The sequence below is a fragment of the Tamandua tetradactyla genome, chromosome 4 (assembly GCF_023851605.1).
Source record: "Tamandua tetradactyla isolate mTamTet1 chromosome 4, mTamTet1.pri, whole genome shotgun sequence".
Lineage (NCBI taxonomy): Eukaryota > Metazoa > Chordata > Mammalia > Pilosa > Myrmecophagidae > Tamandua > Tamandua tetradactyla.
The window spans coordinates 101,122,578-101,141,790 of NC_135330.1; the positions used below are offsets into that span (position 1 = coordinate 101,122,578).

A 19,213-nucleotide genomic window follows, 5' to 3' on the forward strand; every position below is an offset into this window, starting at 1 on the left:
CTCCCATCAGCAGTGTACAGAATTTCCTTTTTCCCACACCCTCATCAATGTTATCAGAGGTTGAAAAAAAATGTTATGCTTGCTGACTGATTATTGTGCAATTCAAAATTTTATTTCTTTGATTATAAGTGATATCTTTTCATACACATATTGGCCATTTGGATTTCATCTTTTATTGAACTGCCTTTTCAAATCCTTTGACAATCTTTCCATTATGTCCTTTTAAAAATTGATTCTTAATTGATTCTTGCTTGTAATAATACATGTTGCAAATATCTTTTCCTAGTATGTGACTTGTCTTTTTTTCCTGGATTTATACTTTTTCATTTTTGGCATCCAAAAGTATGAAAGCAGTTGAGAAACTAATAAAACCACCCAGGCAATACATGATGTTTTATTTTATGTCCTTCAATAATGATTTTTTAAAATTCTAAAATGTTTTCCTACAACTTCTTTTAGCTATTGCGCTTATAAACAAGATATTTGTCATTTCTTTATTTATTTTGTTATTGCCTTTCCATGGAAATACCCTTAGCTTTTCTTAAATGTTGTACTGTTTACCTCAAGACTACTTCACACATTTATTAGTTATAACAGCTTATGGAATTTTTCTTGACTTTTTCAGGTAGATCATCATATTTATTGGAAAGAATGATTGAGTGCCTTGGATACCCATTTTACTTTAACTTTTGTTTTGCAGGAGTAGCAGTAACTTTTTGATTATTTGTCTTTGTGGCTGCTGGATCTTCTGTTACTGCAGTGTGTAGGTCTTTTCTTGACCTTGACACGAGTGCAAATACTTTACCACTTCATGAATTTTTGATAAAGATACTTTACCAGATTTAAGAAGTCCTCTAGCCCTGGTTCTATAAGAGTATCATGAGCAAATGTAGAATATCATCAAATAGTATTTCTGCACCTTTTTATGTTTTATTTTTTTTCCCTTTTAATCTCTTTCTATAGTGAGTACATCAATTTCTTTATCTGATGTTGAGCCATCCCTAGATTCCTGAGAGAAAGCTACTTGGCTATCATGCCTATTTCTAGTCCATTGTTGTATTTTGTTTACTAGAGTTTTATTTAATATGCTACACTTATGTTTGTAAGTTAGACTTAACACCGGTTTTCTTTTCTGGTGCTGTGCTTGTTTAATTTTCATGTGAAGTTTATACTTGCATCATAAAAGAAGTTGCACTGATTCCTTTTGGTTTGTTTGTTTATCTTTCTTAACATGGGCAGGCACTGGGAAATGAACCCAGGTCTCCAGCATGGCAGGTGAGAATTCTGCCACTGAGCCACTGCTATCCACATTGATTCCTTTTTAAAAATACTTAAAACAGTATATAACAGTAGGAATTTTTTTTCTTCAGAGCTTGGCAATATTTATCTGTATTATTGTTTGGAGAAATGGAAAAACTAATAAATTCATCTATATTAGAATTAAGAATTTCTGTTCTTCAAAAGACCATGAAGAGGGTTTGAAATAACAAAACAAGGATTGAGAGAAGATATGTGAAAGATGCATAACTGATGAGACCTAGTATCCAGAAAGTAAGTGAAATACTGCTTTAAAATGGATGTGCAAAAGACAATGCAATGCACGAGCAGGCACTTTACAAAATGGAAATTCAAGTACCTGTCGAACATTTTACTAATAATCAGTACAATGCAGATTATCACCACAGTGTCATACTGTCCTACCCCATCTGGGTGTAAAGCATAAATGTCTGGTAATGCCGAAGTTTGGGGAGAAACATGAATCTTTACACTTTACTGCTGAGAGTGTAAATTGTCCCAGCTGCCTTAGCAAACAACCTGAAATCATGCATTTCAGTCCTAGGTATCAAATTTGCATGCATGCACACCTGGAACCAGATGTAAGAATGTTCCTATAACTCCACTTTTAGTGCCACCTCAACTGGACACAAACCAAACGCCCACTGGAGGCATAGGACATAAACAGCTTGGAGCACAACATACCACAGAGTGCACTGTGCTCTGTGCGCAGTGAAAAGGAATGAGCTGTAGTACTCGTAGCACAGTGGCACCATCCTAAGTACACAATGTTGGGAGAAAGCACCCAGACCTAGAGAGTACATAGGTTATAGCCCTATTATAGAAGATTGAAAGACATCCTAACCAGACCCTATTGCCGGCCACTGATTGCTGCAGTGTGAGCAGCTAACTCAGAGCTTGTGGCATAAAATAGCAACTGTTTTATCTTGTGTATTGATTCTGTGGGGTCAGCGGAGTGACTTCTCTCTGTTCCGCATAGTCTGTGTCCTGGGCTGGGAGTCTCAACTGGCCGGGGTTCTCCCTTGACCTGTCCTGTGCTCTCCTGGGGTGGGAGGAAAGGAAGGTAGGCTCGGCTAGGGCAGTGGCCAGACCTTCCACCTGGTCTCTGTGCTTGGGCTCCCCGGGAGGGAGCTGGGCTTCTAGGAGAGCATCTAGAGAGCGTGCAATTATCTCCACCAAGCTGTGTGGCTGAAAGTCATTTCCCACCACCTCCTATGTGCCGGTCTGTTGAGAAAACGTCTCCACACCCAAGGCCAGACTGGAGGAGAAGAGATGCAGAGGGCTTTCCATGTGGGAGGGTCAATGGAGAACTGCAGCTACCCTTTAGCAGAGTGCTTCTCGGTAGCTTTGGCCTATCTGATGGCTTCAGCGTACCACCTTTATACCCTCCCCTTAATTTCTTCCTCCTTCTTGACTTCTGTCAGAGTAATACATTTCCTTTGTTCCATCTGCCTCCCCCACGCCTCTGCTGGTTTAGAGTTTGAAGTTACAGCTTGTTTTGCTATTGCTTAACAATTAATATTTATTTTTTTAAACTTCATCAAGTTTTCGGTAACTATATCTTCCTCCCCAAAGATAAGTACCTTAGCATGCTTTAACTACCCCTTTATATTCTTTTCTCTCAAATTCCATATCATTTCTCTATAGAAATTACGTTCCAAGTTAAAAAAAATAGTAGACAAAGTAAAAGGGGTACTACAGTGTGGGGGTGGCTCACTCAGTTTTCAGATATTCTTACACAATTGTTTGCTTTTGCACCGAGACTATCTGCTTGTCTTCATCCTTTACCGGTGCTGAGGGTGAACATTCTCTAAGGATTCTTTCAGTGACCTCACAGGGACCTTCTCGATTGGAACTTCTCTGTTGGATTCTAGTATTTGTCTTTAAATAGTGCCAGTTCTGAAATTTTTACTTAATACATTTAAAAGGAAACACTATTCTACTATTCTTCCTTGCCATAAACAGACGGTAGCTCTGAAACTGATACAATGAAAGTAAAATGAAGTTATTATATTTTAGTTGGCTTCTACTGGCTGTCGAAAGCTCTGTGTTGAAAGGGGAGATAAATAAGTGTTAGAACCAAATAATAATTGAAGAAAAACACAAAGTGCCCAACTACATATGACACAACACTATTTGGGTAAGAAACATAACATAGCACATGTGTGAATGACTAGATAATCAAGAGTTATAAAAGCAACCAGTAATAATGTTTGTCTCCAGGGAGGGAAGATGGGCTAGGAGCCAAAGGTGGGATGGAAACTTTTAATTTAAATTTCGGTTTCTGAGCAATATATATGTATTGCCTCTTCAGAATTACATTAAATTAAATATAGAAAAAACTAGCATCAGAGTAACACTTTTATATTGATCAAATAAGTAAAGACTGAAAGGGACTGAAAATTTAGTGATGTTCTCACAATATGCTCCAATATTTTTTAATGATGTGTCTACACACAACTTAGAACTATCATTTTATCATCCCACATTTCAGAAAATACTATAACAAAATCAAATTCTATTTGGAATTAGCATTATTTTGTTCAAATCAGCAGTGCCTGTCTGTAATTGGCTTATTTACTCACAAGAAATACTTTTACACTGTCAGAATTGAGAAAGCAATTATTCTGAAGATATAAACTCATTCAAAACATAAACGCCAGGGAAAATGAACGCAAAAAGAAGTACTATGAATTTTCCTAAACTTCTCTTGCATTAACTTTGCATATCTTCTCCTAGAATTTGTGAAGCATGTGATAAATGCTGGACATTTTCTCAAGAGGTTTTTTGTTTAATTCATATCTAAAGAGGACTGAACTGACTGGATTCTAGAGACAGATAAAACATCATAATTATCTCTAGGAAAGGAAATGTTCTCTTTCCTTTTTTATTAAATGTATATAGCCATTGTATTTAAAAATTGATTAAAAGCATTGGCAGAATATTCTAGTTGGCTTTCTTTAAAAAATGACTCTTTAATTCAGTCTACTGAGTCTACTTAACTTAGTCTTTGATTACTCATATCTACTTTAGTGACTCATTTAAAATATTCAATTTTCTTCTCATTCAAATTGACTTTCAGGGAAATAATGCCGCTGAGGAACACACTGTATGGTGAGATGTAGTCTGAGGTAAGTCTCCTGACATTTCCCTTTAATTGGACAAGTAAATGCTAAAAGTCATAGTGCAAAAAGCATCATTTGGTCAACATTTATAAATCCAGAGGATGTCACTTTGCCCATCATCTGGACAGATGCAGCTCTGCAGCAACCAGGTCCACATCTCACACTGTATCTGGCCTTGCCCGTGCGGCTAGCTGTCCGCAGACCCAGGGTATTGGGCCATAAACACACTTTCAGAACTCCTTCAAGGAGAAACAGATGACCTGACTAACAAATGCACCTGGAGAGCATCTGTTCTTGCCCACAAAGGGTGAGCCACTTACACAAAATTACGGTCAATGGCAGAAATGAGAAGACTTTGGCCATTTCTCGTCACACTAAGCTCCTGGGACAGCAGACAGGTCCTGGAGACAAGCATCCTTTTGGAATGCTTCCAGGTCCAGTGTCCTCTAACCAGTTCTTTCAATCTTTTCAGGATACGCAAAGAAAATCATAATGCCGCAATGCTCTAGACGTATAAAGATAAGGTGGTTTTCAGCCAGAGGCAATGACCTGGGGATCCACCCATCCCACACCCTGACAGAGCCAGACAGGGACCACTATACCTGCAACCGATTTGCGGGAGCACCAAGAGGGAACTCTGCTCTGATTGCCCTGCGTGTTTAGCCTCTCCACCTCTTTGCTCATCCCTTTACCACACCGAGGATGAGAGACCTGGGATTAGTATACAAGGAGTTTGGGAAGAGGGCAGTGGAACAAAGAAGGCCTGTTTGGTCATTGGTACCGAGATGCTCTGAGGCCCATAAGCGCATGAGTCAGGGTTCTCTAGAGAAACAGATGCAACAGGAGATATCTATAAAGAAATTAATTATAAGGAATTGGCTCATGAAATTGAGGTGTTGGCAAGTCCCAACTCTATAGGGCAGGCTTCAAATTACCTTACTCTGAGAAAGGTAATATTAAAGTCCTTAGTCCAAATTCCCAAGGCTGGCTAGATGTTCCAGCAAGAGTCAATGCTGAAATTAAGGCAGGAATTCTTCTTCCGAGCTCTGAAACCCTCAGTTCAGGCTTTTAAGATCCTCAGCTGATGGGATAAGGAGGTTCTTCACATTGCTAAGGGCAATATCCTTTGTTGATTGTAGATGCAATCAACTGATTATTGATGCAAATCCCATGTACAAATACCCTCACAGTAACAAAGAGGTCAGCGGTTGGCCAAACAACTGGACACCATAACCCAACCAAGTTGGAACAGAAATTAACCATCACGGAGCTATTGGGCCATAAACACACTCTCAAAACTCACTCAAGGAGAAACAGACAACCTGAATAGCTTTAATTCTATGAGGGAAATTTAATCTATAATTAAAAATCTTCCAAAAAGGAAAAGAACCAGGTCCAGAGAGTTGTGTTGGTGACTGCCACAAAACATTTAAGGGGAAATAATACCAATTCTTCACAATGTTTCCTGGAATGTAAAACAGAGCGAACACTTCTTATCTCATTTTATAAAGCCAATGTTACTTTACCAAGACCAGATAAGAACTGCCAGAAAATAAAAATCCAAATCAGTATCACTCATAAACAGTGTTGCCAAAGTCTTTCACCAAATATTATCTAGTTGAATCCAGCAATATATAAAAGGATAATATATCACAATCAAGCAGGTTCATTCCAAGAATGCAAAAGTGATTCAATCTTCCATAAATCAATCCTGAATCAATTTCTTGAATAGGAAAAAGCACATGACATGTCAATAGATGTAGAAAAAGCCTTCGACAGAATTAAACACCCATTCATGTAAAACCTCTCAAAACAAAAGAAACAAGTTAATAAAAGAGATAAATGAAAATCCTAAATGAACTATCATACTTCATGGTGAGAGAATGAACATATTCCTCCTCAGGGTAGGAAAGAAGTAAAGATGCCCTCTTTCACCATTCCTATGCATCACAGTACAAGAAGTCTAGTTAGCTTTGTAAGATAGGTAAATAAATAGATGGATGGATGGATGGATGGTTGGATGGATGGATGGATAGATAAAGAATTTATACAGATTGTAAAGAAAGAAATAAAACTCTTTATTTGCAGATGACGTGATTTTCTATATAGGAAAGCTGAAAGAATCTAAAGCAAAAACAAAACCAGCAAACACCAAAAACAAGTCAAAATACCTCTATTATGAATAAATGAGAACAGCAAGGTTGTACAATACAAGGTCAGTGTACAAAGGTAATTTGCTTTCCTATATACCAGCATGCACAATTTGAAATTTTTTAATAAAGAAGATCTCTTTTGCAACAGAACTCAAAAAATGAAATACTTAGGTATAAATCTAAGAAAATATGTAGAGGTTCTGCATGCAGAAAACTACAAAGCACTAATGAAAGAAATAAAAGACCTAAATAAATGGGGAGATATTCAACAGTCAGGGACCAAAAGATTCAATATAGTTTAGCAATTAATTCTTCCCAACTTGATAAACACGTTCAACTCTCTCCCCAATAACATCCCATATGCTACTTTGTTAACGTCAAAAAATGTATTCTAAAACATACAGAGAAGCCAAAGGAACTAGAATAGCCAACACAATATTGAAGTAGAAAGTTGGAGGCCTAATACTTTCTGATCTCAGTACTATCTATAAATCTACAGCAGTCGAGACAGTGTGTAAATGGTGAGCAGCAGAACAGGAGAGAAAGTCTAGAAATCGCAACACACAAATGCAATCAACAAAGTATTGACAAAGGTGCAAAGCAATTAGGTGGAAAGGGATAATCATGTCAACAAATGTCACTGGAATGACTGAACATAATGAAAAATATATAGTTACAGATCTAACACCTTACATAAAACTAATTTAAAATATATCATAAACTTAAATGTAAAATGTAAAAATATAGAACTTTTAGAACAAAACAAAGCCTACATAACTTGCGGTGACATTTCCCTCTTTTAACCACATTCAAATATATTATACAGTGGTGTTAATTACATTCACAAGATTGTACTACACCACCATCCAATACCAAAACTTTTCCAACAACCCAAACCGAAACTCAGGTCCAATTAAGCATTGATGCCCCGTTTTGCACTTTCACCCCTGGCCCTGATAAACTGTATCCTAGTTTCTAAATTGATGAATTTGCACATTCTGATTATTTCATATCAATGAGGTGATACAGTATTTGTCCTTTTTTGTCTGGCTTATTTCACTCAATTTGAGGCTTTCAAGGTTAGTATGTTGTCACATGTATCAGAACTCCATTCCTTTTTATGGCTGAATTGCATTCCATCGTATGCATATACCACATTTTGTTTATTCATTCATTGTTTGATGGCCACTTGGGTTGTCTCATCTTTTGGCCATTGTGAATAATATGAATGAATATTGGTGTATAAATATCTTTTGGAGTCCTTGTTTTTAAGTCATTTGTATATGTAACCAGTTTGGGGATTGCCAGATCATACGGTAATTTTTTCTTTTTGAGGAACTGGCAAATCATTTTCTACAGTGATTGTACCATTTTATATTCCCACCAACAAAGAATGAGTGTTCCCATTTCACCACATACTCTCCAGCACTTGCTATTTTCTAAGTTTTTAATAGTAGTTATTCTGTTGGGTGGGAAATTGCATCTTCTTGTTTTAATTTACATTTTTCTAATGGCTAATGATGTAGAGCATATTTTCATGTGCTTATATTCTATTTCTACATGTTCTTTGGGGAAATGGGAATTCAAGTCTTTTCCAAGTTTTACATTTTTTTGTTGTTGAGTAGGAGGATTTCTTTATTAGTTCTGGATATTAAGCAAGGGCTTAATATCGGATATGTGTTTTCCAAATATTTTCTCCCAGTCTGTAGGCTGTCTTTAATGATGTCCTTTGACACACAAACCTTAAAATTTTGCAGAAGTTCCATTTATCTATTTTTCTTTTATTTCTCATGCTATTCTTGTAAATTTGAGGAAAACATTGCTTAACAGAAGGTCCTGAAGATGATTCCCTAGGCATTTTAAGTTTTGTTTCTTATATTTAGGTCATTGAATATTTTGAGGTTTTTTTATGGTGTGAGGTAGGGGCTCACCTTCAGTTTTTTACTTATGAATATACAGTTTTCCCAGTACCATTTATTGAAGAGGCTATTTTATTCCAATTGAGTGGCCATGGCATCTTTGTCAAAAAACAATTGGCCACAGATGTGAGTGTTCATTTCTGAGCTCTCCATTCTATTCCATCTGTCTGTATATCTGCCCTTGTGCTAGGATCATGCTATTTTGATAACTTTAGTTTTGTAAAGTTTCAAAATTGTGAAATATGAGTCCTCCAAATTCAATCTTCTTTATCAAGTTTATTTTGGCTATTAAAGGTCCCTTACCCTTCTATATAAATTTGATGATTGGTTTTTGCATTTCTGCAAAGAATGCTGCTGGAATTTTTTTTGGTATCTTGTTGAGTTTGTAAATTTCTTTTAGTAAATTGACAACTTAACAAAATTTTGTTTTCCATCCATGAACACAGCATGTCCTTCCATTTACTTGAGTATTAGCTCATTTTTTTGGCAATATTTTGCAGTTTTCCATGTATAAGTCCTTTATATCCTAGGTTAAATTTATTCCTAGATATTTGATCCTTTTAATTGCTAATATCAATGGATTTTTTCTTGACTTCCTCTTCAGATTGTGTGTTACTGGTGTATAAATACACTACTGATTTTTGCATGTTGATCTTATACTCCCACCACTTTGCTGAATCTTTTATTAGCTCTAGTAGCTTTATTGGATTTTCCATATATAGGATCATGTCATCTACAAACAATGACAATTTTACTTCTTCCTTTCCAATTTGGATGCCTTATATTTCTTTTTCTTGCTTAACTGCTTGGCTAAAACATCCATCACAATGTTGAATAACAGAGGTGACAATGGGTGTGTCAGTTTGAATCTGTGGCATACCCCAGAAAAGCCATGTCCTTTAATCCTCATTCAGTATTGCTGGCTGGGAGCTTTTTGATCGTTCCCATGGAGATGTGACCCTCCCAATTGTGGGTGTTAACTTTGATTAGAGAGAGATGTGACCCCACCCATTCCAGGTGTTCCTGGACTGGGATCCTTTAAAAGAGGAAATATTTTGGAGAGAATCCCTTTTTAGAGCCACCAAAAATGACCAGAGACCTTTAGAGATGAAGAAGGAATAAGTCACTGGGGGAACTTTATGAAACAAGAAGCCTGGAGAGAAAGTTAGCAGATGTTGCCGTGCCCGCCATGTGCCTTTTCATTTGAGAGAGACTCTGAACTTCATTGGCCTTTCTTGAGTGAAGGTAACCTCTTGCTGGAGGCTTAATTTGGACATTTTATAGACTTGTTTTAATTAGGACATTTTCATGGCCTAGAACTGTAAACTTGCAACTTAATTAATGCCCCCTTTTAAAAGCCATTCTTTTTCTGGTATATCACATTCTGGCAGCTAGCAAACCAAAACAGTGGGCACCTTTGTCTTGTTCCAGATCTTAGAGGGAAGAATTTCAGTGTTTCACCATTGAGTGTGATGCTAGCTATGGGTTTCTCACATATGCCCTTTATCTTGTTGAAGAAGTTTCTTTATATTCCATACGTTCTGAGTATTTTTACCAAGAAGGGGTTCCTGATTTTATCAAATGCTTTTTCTGCATCAATTGAGAAATGATGGGTTTTTTTTCCTTTATTCTACTAATGTTGTATATAGCATTAATTAATTTTCTTATGTTGTACGAGCCTTGCACACTTGGGATAAATCATACTTGATCATATAATTCTTTTAATGTGCTGTTGGATTTGGCTTGTGAGCATTTTGTTGAGGATTTTTGCATCCATATTCCTAAGGAATATTAATCTGTAATTTTTTTTGCTTGTGGTACGTTTGTCCTGCTTTGGTATAGGGTGACGTCAGCCTCATAGAATGAAGAGTTTCAGCAAGATTGGTGTTAATTCTTCTTGGAATGTTTGTAAAATTCACTAATGATGACATCTGGTCTTGAGCTTTTCTTTTGAAGGAGGTCTTTGATTACTGATTAAGTCTCTTTACTTGTAATTGGTCTGCATTTCATCTAGATTATGTAATTTGTTGGTGTACACTTACGCAGTACTCTTCTTATAACCATTTCTACTTCTGTGAGGTCAGTACAAATGTTTTCCCTTTCATTTCTGATTTTAGTTATTTGTGTCCCCTCTCTTTTTTCCTCTGTTCATCAAGCTAGAGGTTTGTCAATTTTATTGATCTTTTCAATGAACCAGCTTTGTTTTCTTTAATTTTATTGTTTTTTAAAAATTCTCTATTTCATTTATTTCCAATCTAATCTTTGTTATTTCCTTCCTTCTGCTTGCTTTGATTTTATTTACTTTGCTCTTCTTTTTCTAAACCCTTCAATTGTGAGGCTATGTTTCTGATTTGAGATCTTATTTCTCTTTTAATGTAGGCATTAAAGCTACAAAATTTCCTCTCAGTATTGTCTTCGCTGCAATCCGTAAGTTTTTACATCTTGTTTTTACATTTTCATTTGCCTCATGGTATTTCTTAATTACCTTTGTGATTTCTTCTTTGACACATTGCTTGTCTAAGAGTGGGTTTAATTTGCATGTTTGTGAATTTTCAAGTCCTCACCCTGTTATTGATTCCTAGCTTTGTTCCATTGTGGCTGGAGAAGATACCTTGCATGGTTTTAAAATTTTCAGATTTACTGAGAATTGCTTTGTGACATGTTGTCTGTCATGGAGAATGAGCCATGTGCACTAAGAAACGATGTTCTGCTGCCATTGGGTGAAGCAGTCTATGTATGTCTGTTAAGTCTTTTTGTTTTACAGTGTCGTCCAAGTCTTCTATTTCCTTATTAATCTTGTGTCTAGATGTTCAACCCATTATTGAAAGTGATGTAACATAGTTTACTACTATTAAAGTAGAATCATCTATATCTCCCTTCAAATCTGTCAATATTTGCTTCATACATTTTGGGGACCTGCCATTAAGTGCATATATACTTGCAATTGTTATGTGTTCTTAATTGATCTTTTATCAATATATAGTGATCTTCGTTGTCCCTCATAACGTTTTTTCTTTATTACAGAAATTGTGTGTTTGCATAAAATATAGGATTCCCATATGCTACCCTATTATTAATACTTTGCATTGGTATGGAAAATTGTTAGATTGATGAAAGCACATTTTTATAATTGTACTTCAACTGTAGAACATAGTTTAACTTAGGTTTCGCTTAAACTATAGAACATAGTTTAACTTAGGTTTCACCGTGTAGTGTAGTTCCATGGAATTTTAAAAAACTTTTTATTCTTTGCCATATATACAACCAACATTTTCACTTTTAACTACATCCAGATATATATTTCAGTGCTGTTAATGGCATTACAATGTTGTGCTATCATCACCACCATCGGTTACGAAAGCATTTCCCTCATTCCAAATAGAATCTCTGTATATTTTAAGCCTTAACTTCCCATTTCCTATCTCTACCCCTCTCCTGGTAACTTATATTCTAGATTCTGACTCCATCAGTTTGATTATTCAAATTATTTCACATCAGTGAGATCATACACTATTTGTCCTTTTGGGTCTGGCTTATTTCACTCAACACGATGTCTTCAAGGCTCATCCATGTTGTTTCATGTACCAGAACTTCATTCCTTCTTTTCTTTTTGCATGGGCAGGTTCCGGGAATCCAACCCGGGTCTCCAGCACAGCAGGCAAAAACTCTGCCATTGAGCCACTGTTGCCTGGCCTCATTCCTTTTTAATGCTGAATAATATTCCATCATATGTATATACCATGTTTTGTTTATTCATTCATCAGTTGATGGTCATTTGGGCTGCTTCCACGTTTTGGTCCTTGTGTATAATGCCACTATGAACGTTAGTATGCAAATATCTGAGTCCCTGCTTTCAATTACTTGGGTATACTACAAGGAGTGGGCCTGCCGAGTCATATGGTAATTCTATACTTAACTTTCTGAGGAACTGCCAAACTGTCTTCCACAGCAGTGGCACCATTTTACATTGACTTCTGCAGTCATTGAGTGTTCTTATTTCTCTGCATCCTTTCCATCTCTGGTTATTTTCTATTCTTTTAATAGTAGCCATTATAATAGGTGTGAAATGAAATATCATTGTGGTTTTGATTGCATTTCCCTGATGGCTAATGATGTTGAGCATCTTTTCATGTGCTTTCTGGACACTTGTATGTCTTCTTTAGAGAGACGTCTGTTCAAGTCTTTTACACATATTTAAATTGGGCCATTTGTCTTTTTTTGATGTGTGATTTACTTTAATAAAAACAAATTTTACTGAGCAAAAAGAAATTTATACCAAGGATATTTTTAGTAAAATGGACAATTTAAATTCAGTTGTTCATTAGGTACAGAAGCATCCTTAATAGAATTTTAATCTTTTGTCCCCCATATAAAAACTGACAGTGAAACATTTTATTATATGTCTAAAATAATATTATCCAGGATTTCTGACTTTCTTTCTTTTCTTCCCAAATTTTTGTGGGTAGGCTGCTTTTTTAAAAGTATTTTTATTGAGAAATCTTCACACACATACATTCCATACATGGTGTACAATCAGTGGCTCACAGTATCATCACATAGTTGTGTATTCATTACCAAGATAATTTTTTTAGAACATTCGTATCACTCCAGAAAAAAAAATTAAAAAAAAAGAAAAAGCTCATATATACCATACCCCCTACCCCTCCTTCTCACTGACCACTAGTATTTCTCTGTACCCAATTTATTTTTGGGTTGTTGTCTTTTTGTAATTATGTTGACAGATTCCTTTATATATAATGGGTATTAAATCTTTATTGGATGTGTGGCTTCCAAATATTTTCTTCCCTGTTAACAGTTTTTTACTTAAAATCTATTTTATCTGATATTAATATAGCTAACTTCGCTCTTTTTTGATTACTATTTGTATGGTACATTTTTCTGTCCTTTCACTTTCAACCTACTTATATTTTTTAATTTAAGTGAGTCTCTTCTAAACGACATATAATTTTGGCATGCTTGTTTTATCTGACAATCCCTGTCTTTTGACCAGAGAGTTTAATCAATTTACATTTAAAGTAGTTACTGACTATCCAGGACTTTCTCCTGTCATTTTCCTATTTTGGTTTTGTAAGTCTTATAACTTTTTTGTCCCTCAGTTCTCCTGTTAATTTCCACTTTCATATTTATTTGAATTTTTATTGTGTATAAATTTGAGTCCCTTCTCACATCCATCTGTATGTATTTTTTTATAAAGTTTCTTTGTGGTTACTATGGGGCTTAAATTTAACATCTTATGTCTAAACCACCGTGTCTGATTTGATACTAACAGTTCAATAGCATACACATACACTATTCCTAGACCCCTCCGTAGTCCCACTTTCATTATATTTGTTACAAATTATATCTTTATAAATTGTATGTCCAAAGCCATAGAGTTTTCACAATTATTTATGCATATGTTTGCATTTTAGTACCAGTAAGAAGTGGCGTTAGATCCCAAATGATACTGCACAACAGTACTGGTGTTTAAATTTACCCGTCTGGTTGCCTTTACCACCAGCCCTTATTTCCGTGCGCTGCTGTGATCCCCTGTGTAGTGTGCTTTCCTTTCCATCTGAATAACTCCCCTTAGCATTGCTCACAGAGTCGTCTAATACTGTTGAACTCACTCAGCTTTTGTTTATCTTGGAATGTCTTCCTCTTTCTTTCATTTTTAAAGACAGTCTTGTCAGATATAAAGTTTTGCCTGGCAATGTTTTCTTTTAGCACTTTAAATATTTCATCCCACTACCTTTTCTTTCTTCTGAGACTCCCAGACTCCTCCATTGGTCTACCTAGTTGAGTCTTGCCAGCGTCCTAGGCTCTGTTCACATTTTTCTCTTTTTTTTTCTGCTCCTGAATCATTTCCATTTTCAATTTCCATCTTCAAGTTCGTTGATACTTTCTCCAGCTAACTCCAATCTGCTGTTGAAACCCTTTTGGGAATTTTTCACTTTTGTTTTTATGGCCTCCAGTTGCCCTATTTCTGTTTGTTCCCCTTTTCAAGGCTCCTCTTCATTAGGATTATCATTTTGTTCATTCATCCTTTTCCTGATATCTTTAGTTCTTTGTCTGTGCCTTCTTTTATTTCCTTGAGCATATTGTGGATCGTTATCTGAAAGTTTTTGTCTGGTGTATTCAAAGTCTGGCCCACGTCATTGATATTTTCTGGATTTTTTTATGTTGTTCCTTTGGATTGCCCATCATTGCCTGTCTGTCTTGTGATCTTTTGTTGTCCACTGTACATTTTAAGATCTTAAAGTGTTAACTTTGGGATTTAGTCTCCGTCCTCTCTATTCCTTTAGTTTGTTTCCAGCTAGTGATATTAGAGACTTTTCCCAGACTGCCAGGAGCTAACAGAAGCAAACAAACCCTTGCAAAGAAAACCACCTTTCACAATCTGCAAATGGTCTCTGGGTGGATGGTGGTCTCTTCGTCAGTTTAGCCCTTCGTGGAGGAGGTCAGCCTGAGATGAGAGCAAAGTATAGGGTTCTTTCTGCATTTTCTGAGCCTGTGTCTTGTCCTGGGCTCATATTGGCTCCCGGCCTTAGAAATTCCCCTGTTGTAGGAAACCCAGTACCCCTCTACTCCTTACAAAATGGACTCTCCTCTCCCCTCAGGGTGCATTGTGTTAAGACTTAAAGCAGTTGTCTCTACCTAGACAAATGACCTTCTAAACCATTAATCAGCATTTTGATTACTGATGTGAAGGTGTCTGGTGAAAAGCCAATAAAAGAAACTATCCCTAAAATTTTTCTTAAAAAGTCATATCATCTTTGTTTCTAAAAGGATTAAGGTAGATACTGTGTATATTATAATCATTATGTAAATATCTCTTCTTAAATTATGTGCTCACAGGAGCTGAAAGCTTCTACCACCACAGACTCATTAAATTTCAGATAGCCTTAGGAGAGAGAGCTGGCTGCCTTCTCTAGGTTTCTTGTACACAAACGTAATGAAGATTCTGATATACCGTTTTGTGCTGGAGCGTAGAGACCTAAGGAGATGGCTGTTTTGATAAAGCCTTTTACTTTAGTGGCCCTCTAGAGACCAAAATTTGAAGCTGTAATTTTTTTTCTCTCTCACAGGGTCGCTTACACATGAAAGGCACTATTTTTCTGTAGTATAAACTACTGCTTCTGGACACAAGCCAGATTCAATTAAAGAGTGCAATTAAATGCAGTTGGATCTTGCATCCAAATGCCACCCCTCCTTCCCTGCTCCCCCTTCTCCTTAGTTAAGTGAAAAAGCAAAGGGAATAAAAATGTGCACTGAGTTTTCAGAATAAGAGGGAAGGAAATTAACTTCCCTTTAAATTCTCATTTTCTCTGCTCTTCTGTTGGTCTTCAATTACCTCCACTGAAAAATAGGTTCTGTTAATGTCTAAATTCCGCAAGGGTGCCAGGCCTCTTGGTTATGAAATTCTTTAAAGTAAAAGATCTCCTCCAAATAAAAATTGTCATCCTATATACTATGAATGGAAGGTAACTGTGTTTTGCTCAGCTTATATATGCTGTGGTCGTCTGAATTATGTACAAATTTAGACGTGTTCTTAACTTAATTCTTATGCTTGTGCGTGTGTACCCACCTTTAAGATGTTACTTTTAGTTAAGTTGTAGCTCAAACTAAATGAGGTTGGTTCTTAATCCAGATTACTGGAGTCCGTTATAGCAGAAGAAATCCAGACATAGCCAAAATCATTGGGAACCCAGAAGAAGAAGGAGAGGACGCTGCCATGTGAGTGAGGAAGGCCAGCGACCTGAGGATTTCCAGCCAACCAGAATGTTACAGATTTTGGGGAGAAAGTGTTGCCTTGCTGATGTCCCAATTTTAGATTTCCCCTAGCCACAAAACCTTGAGCTATAAATACATGTTGTTTAAACCAACCCACTGTGTGGCTTTGTCATAGCAGCCCAGGAAAATGAGACAAATGGCAGTGCTTTGCAGACACATGATCTGAGTCTCACAATCCACCTCCAATATCATGGTTTGTATCCCACATCTAATCCCTCACCAGGTCCTGCTGCACATTCATCATGAAAAAATATCTGACCACTTCTCATCACCATCACCGTTGCCAAGCCATTACCATGGGTCTCCTATGCTGCAATGCAAACGTCCTAACTTCTTCACTGCCTTGACCCTATTGGCCCTACAGAAATTCTCCACAGAGCAGCAGTGGGGCTTTTGTAAAAGCCAAGCTTAGTTACATTAGTCCTCTGTTCAAAATGTTGTAATCCCTTTCCATCTCTCTAATATGAACCTGAGGCCCTTACATCGGGGTGCCAGGCAGATTTCCAAGATGGCCCTCAAGATCCCAGCTTGGCTACTTGTCTTGCATAATTGGATAATTCCTACCACCGCCCCTTATATGTGGGCAGGACCTCCCAATATGGTGGGATCTCTCTCCTCCAGCAGTTTAAAGGGCAAGGGTGAAGGGGATTTGAAACTATAATTAAGATCCCAAGTAAGTTGATTTTAGCTCATCAAAAGGAAGAGTATCCTGGTGTGCGGAACTTAATTGGGCAAAATCCATTAGGGCTGGGTGCTTCCTGCTGAAAGATTCCCACTGCTGGACTTCAAGAAACAGCCATCCGTTCTGTGAACTGCCTATTGCAGGTCACGTAGGAAAGGACCTGAGCAAAGAGGTGGGTAGTTCATACAGGAAATGGACTGGGCCAGCAACCTGAAAGAGTGTGGGGTCAGAGTCTTCTCCAGGTGGGGAGGCCGTCTAGCCGACACCTCGCCTGCAGCTCTGGAAGACCCTGAGCAGGGAACCCCAGTAAGTTGTGCAGAGTCTTCTGACCCACAGAAACTGTAAGATATTAAATGTGTGTTGTTTTAAGCTGCTGAGTCATTTTTTTTTTTTTGGCTTTTAAAAAGGGGGAATTTAATGAGTTACTAGTTTACAGTCCTAAGGCCGAGAAAATGTCTCAGTTAAACAAGTCTAGAGAAATGTCCAATCAAAGGCATCCAGGGAAAGATACCTTGGTTCAAGAAGGCCGATGAAGTTCAGGGTCTCTCTCTCATCTGGAAAGGCACATGGCGGACACAGTCACAGTTTCTCTCTCGGTTGGAAGGGCACATGGCAAGCAAGGCATCATCTGCTAGTTTCTCTCCTGGCTTCCTGTTTCATGAAGCTCCCTGGGAGGCATTTTCCTTCTTCATCTCCAAAGGTTGCTGGCTGGTGGACTCTACTTTGTAGTGCAGCATTCTCTGCTCTCTCTCTGAATCTCTCATTCTCCAAAATATTTCCTCTTTTATAGGACTCCACGAAACCAAGAAAGACCCACCCAAATGGGTGGAGACATGTCATCACCTAATCCTATTTAACAACCTCTCTTGACTAAATCACATCATCCAGGGAGATGATCTGATTACAGTTTCAAACATACAGTATTGAATAGGGATTATTCTAACTTTATGAAATAGGATTTATATTAAAACATGGCTTTTCTTAAGGGGCATACTTCCTTTCAAACCAGCACAAGGTCTTAGTTCTTAAACCTAGAAATATTTTTCATTCACCTTTGTATCTCCTACAGCACCTTGAGCCTAATGGTAATATATGTTCTTTTATCTGAAAGCACAGTAATTTAGTCACCCCACAGTTCTCTGTTGTCTCTAGGTGTATTAATCAGGGTTCTCTAGAGAAACAGAACCAACAAGAGATATCTGTAAATATGGGATTTATAAAGGTGTCTCACACAACTGCCACTGAGTCATTTGTTACAGAGAAAATAGAAAAACAGTACCCTTGGCTTGCACACGGCACCATGCTCTCATCTAACTCACCGTTATCACATCCATTCCAGCCACACCAGCTTCTCGCTGCCTGGACATACCAAATGGGTTCTGTCTAGGGGACTGCATGCGCTTTCCCCTCTGCCTTACCTCCTTAGAGCAGCCCTCCTTGCCACCTAGTATAGAATAACACATCAGACACTCTTCCTCCTTCTTTCTTACTTTACTTTTCTTAGCCTTTGTCACTACCTGGCATTACGTATTGGTTTAATTTCTGTATTTACCCACCAGAACGTAAGCTCCATGAGGACAGGAGTTTTGTGTTTTTCATCACCCCAGGGTCCAGAACAGTGTTTGGGGCAAAGAAGACACTTGAAAATGTTTGCTGAGTGAATGGGTTTTGTATAAGAGGAAAACTGAAGTGAGGACAGGCTGAGTAATTTGTACAAAGTCAATTAGCCGTATGCGGTAGTCAGAATTTGGACAAAGACTTCTCACTACAGAACTAGTCTCTTTCTACTGAAAAATGTTGATGCTTAAGAAAAAAAGTAGGAGGTTCTTATATATAATGTTTCTTGATGACACTTGGTGTAAAAAGACTGGAATATTTTCTGTATATTTTATTTGATGTTCATTTAAAAATATATTAATTCAAGCTGAAAATGACCTTAAATATCCGCTCATTCTAAATTCCTTTGTTTTACAGTTGGGGAAATGAAAATCCGGAATATTTAATGAGCTGCCCAATATCATATTGTTTAGTGGGTGAATAAAAGAAACCTGACAGTTATCTATGATTTCTGCTTCAAAACAATCTAATCGTAAAAGCTTAATATGTTTGGTCAACGATAAATACCAAGTTCAATTGGTTGCAGGATGAGGCAGTGGGGCTGGAAGCGGAGAAGACTTTTATGTGATTGAATCACACTCTCCAAATCATGTGTGCCTACTTTGCCCTTTTGAGATAACTGAAAAC

The 19,213-nt window shown here is 37.2% G+C and overlaps 2 long non-coding RNA genes across 4 annotated transcripts in view; one reads left to right on the forward strand and one right to left on the reverse strand.

Moving 5' to 3' along the window:
- The window catches only part of LOC143679231 (uncharacterized), a 49,589-nt gene extending 46,483 nt beyond the window's left edge, over window positions 1-3,106 (reverse strand). For all 3 annotated transcript variants that reach the window (XR_013173607.1, XR_013173606.1, XR_013173605.1), the window contains exon 1: window positions 3,035-3,106. This is a non-coding gene — a long non-coding RNA (uncharacterized LOC143679231). The remainder of the gene's footprint in view (window positions 1-3,034) is intronic.
- Window positions 3,107-3,151: 45 nt separating this feature from the next.
- LOC143679232 (uncharacterized) lies at window positions 3,152-16,379 on the forward strand. The gene is made up of 4 exons (XR_013173608.1): window positions 3,152-3,436; window positions 4,379-4,427; window positions 6,510-6,636; window positions 16,145-16,379. It is a non-coding gene; the product is annotated as an uncharacterized LOC143679232 (long non-coding RNA).
- The last annotated feature ends 2,834 nt before the right edge of the window (window positions 16,380-19,213 follow it).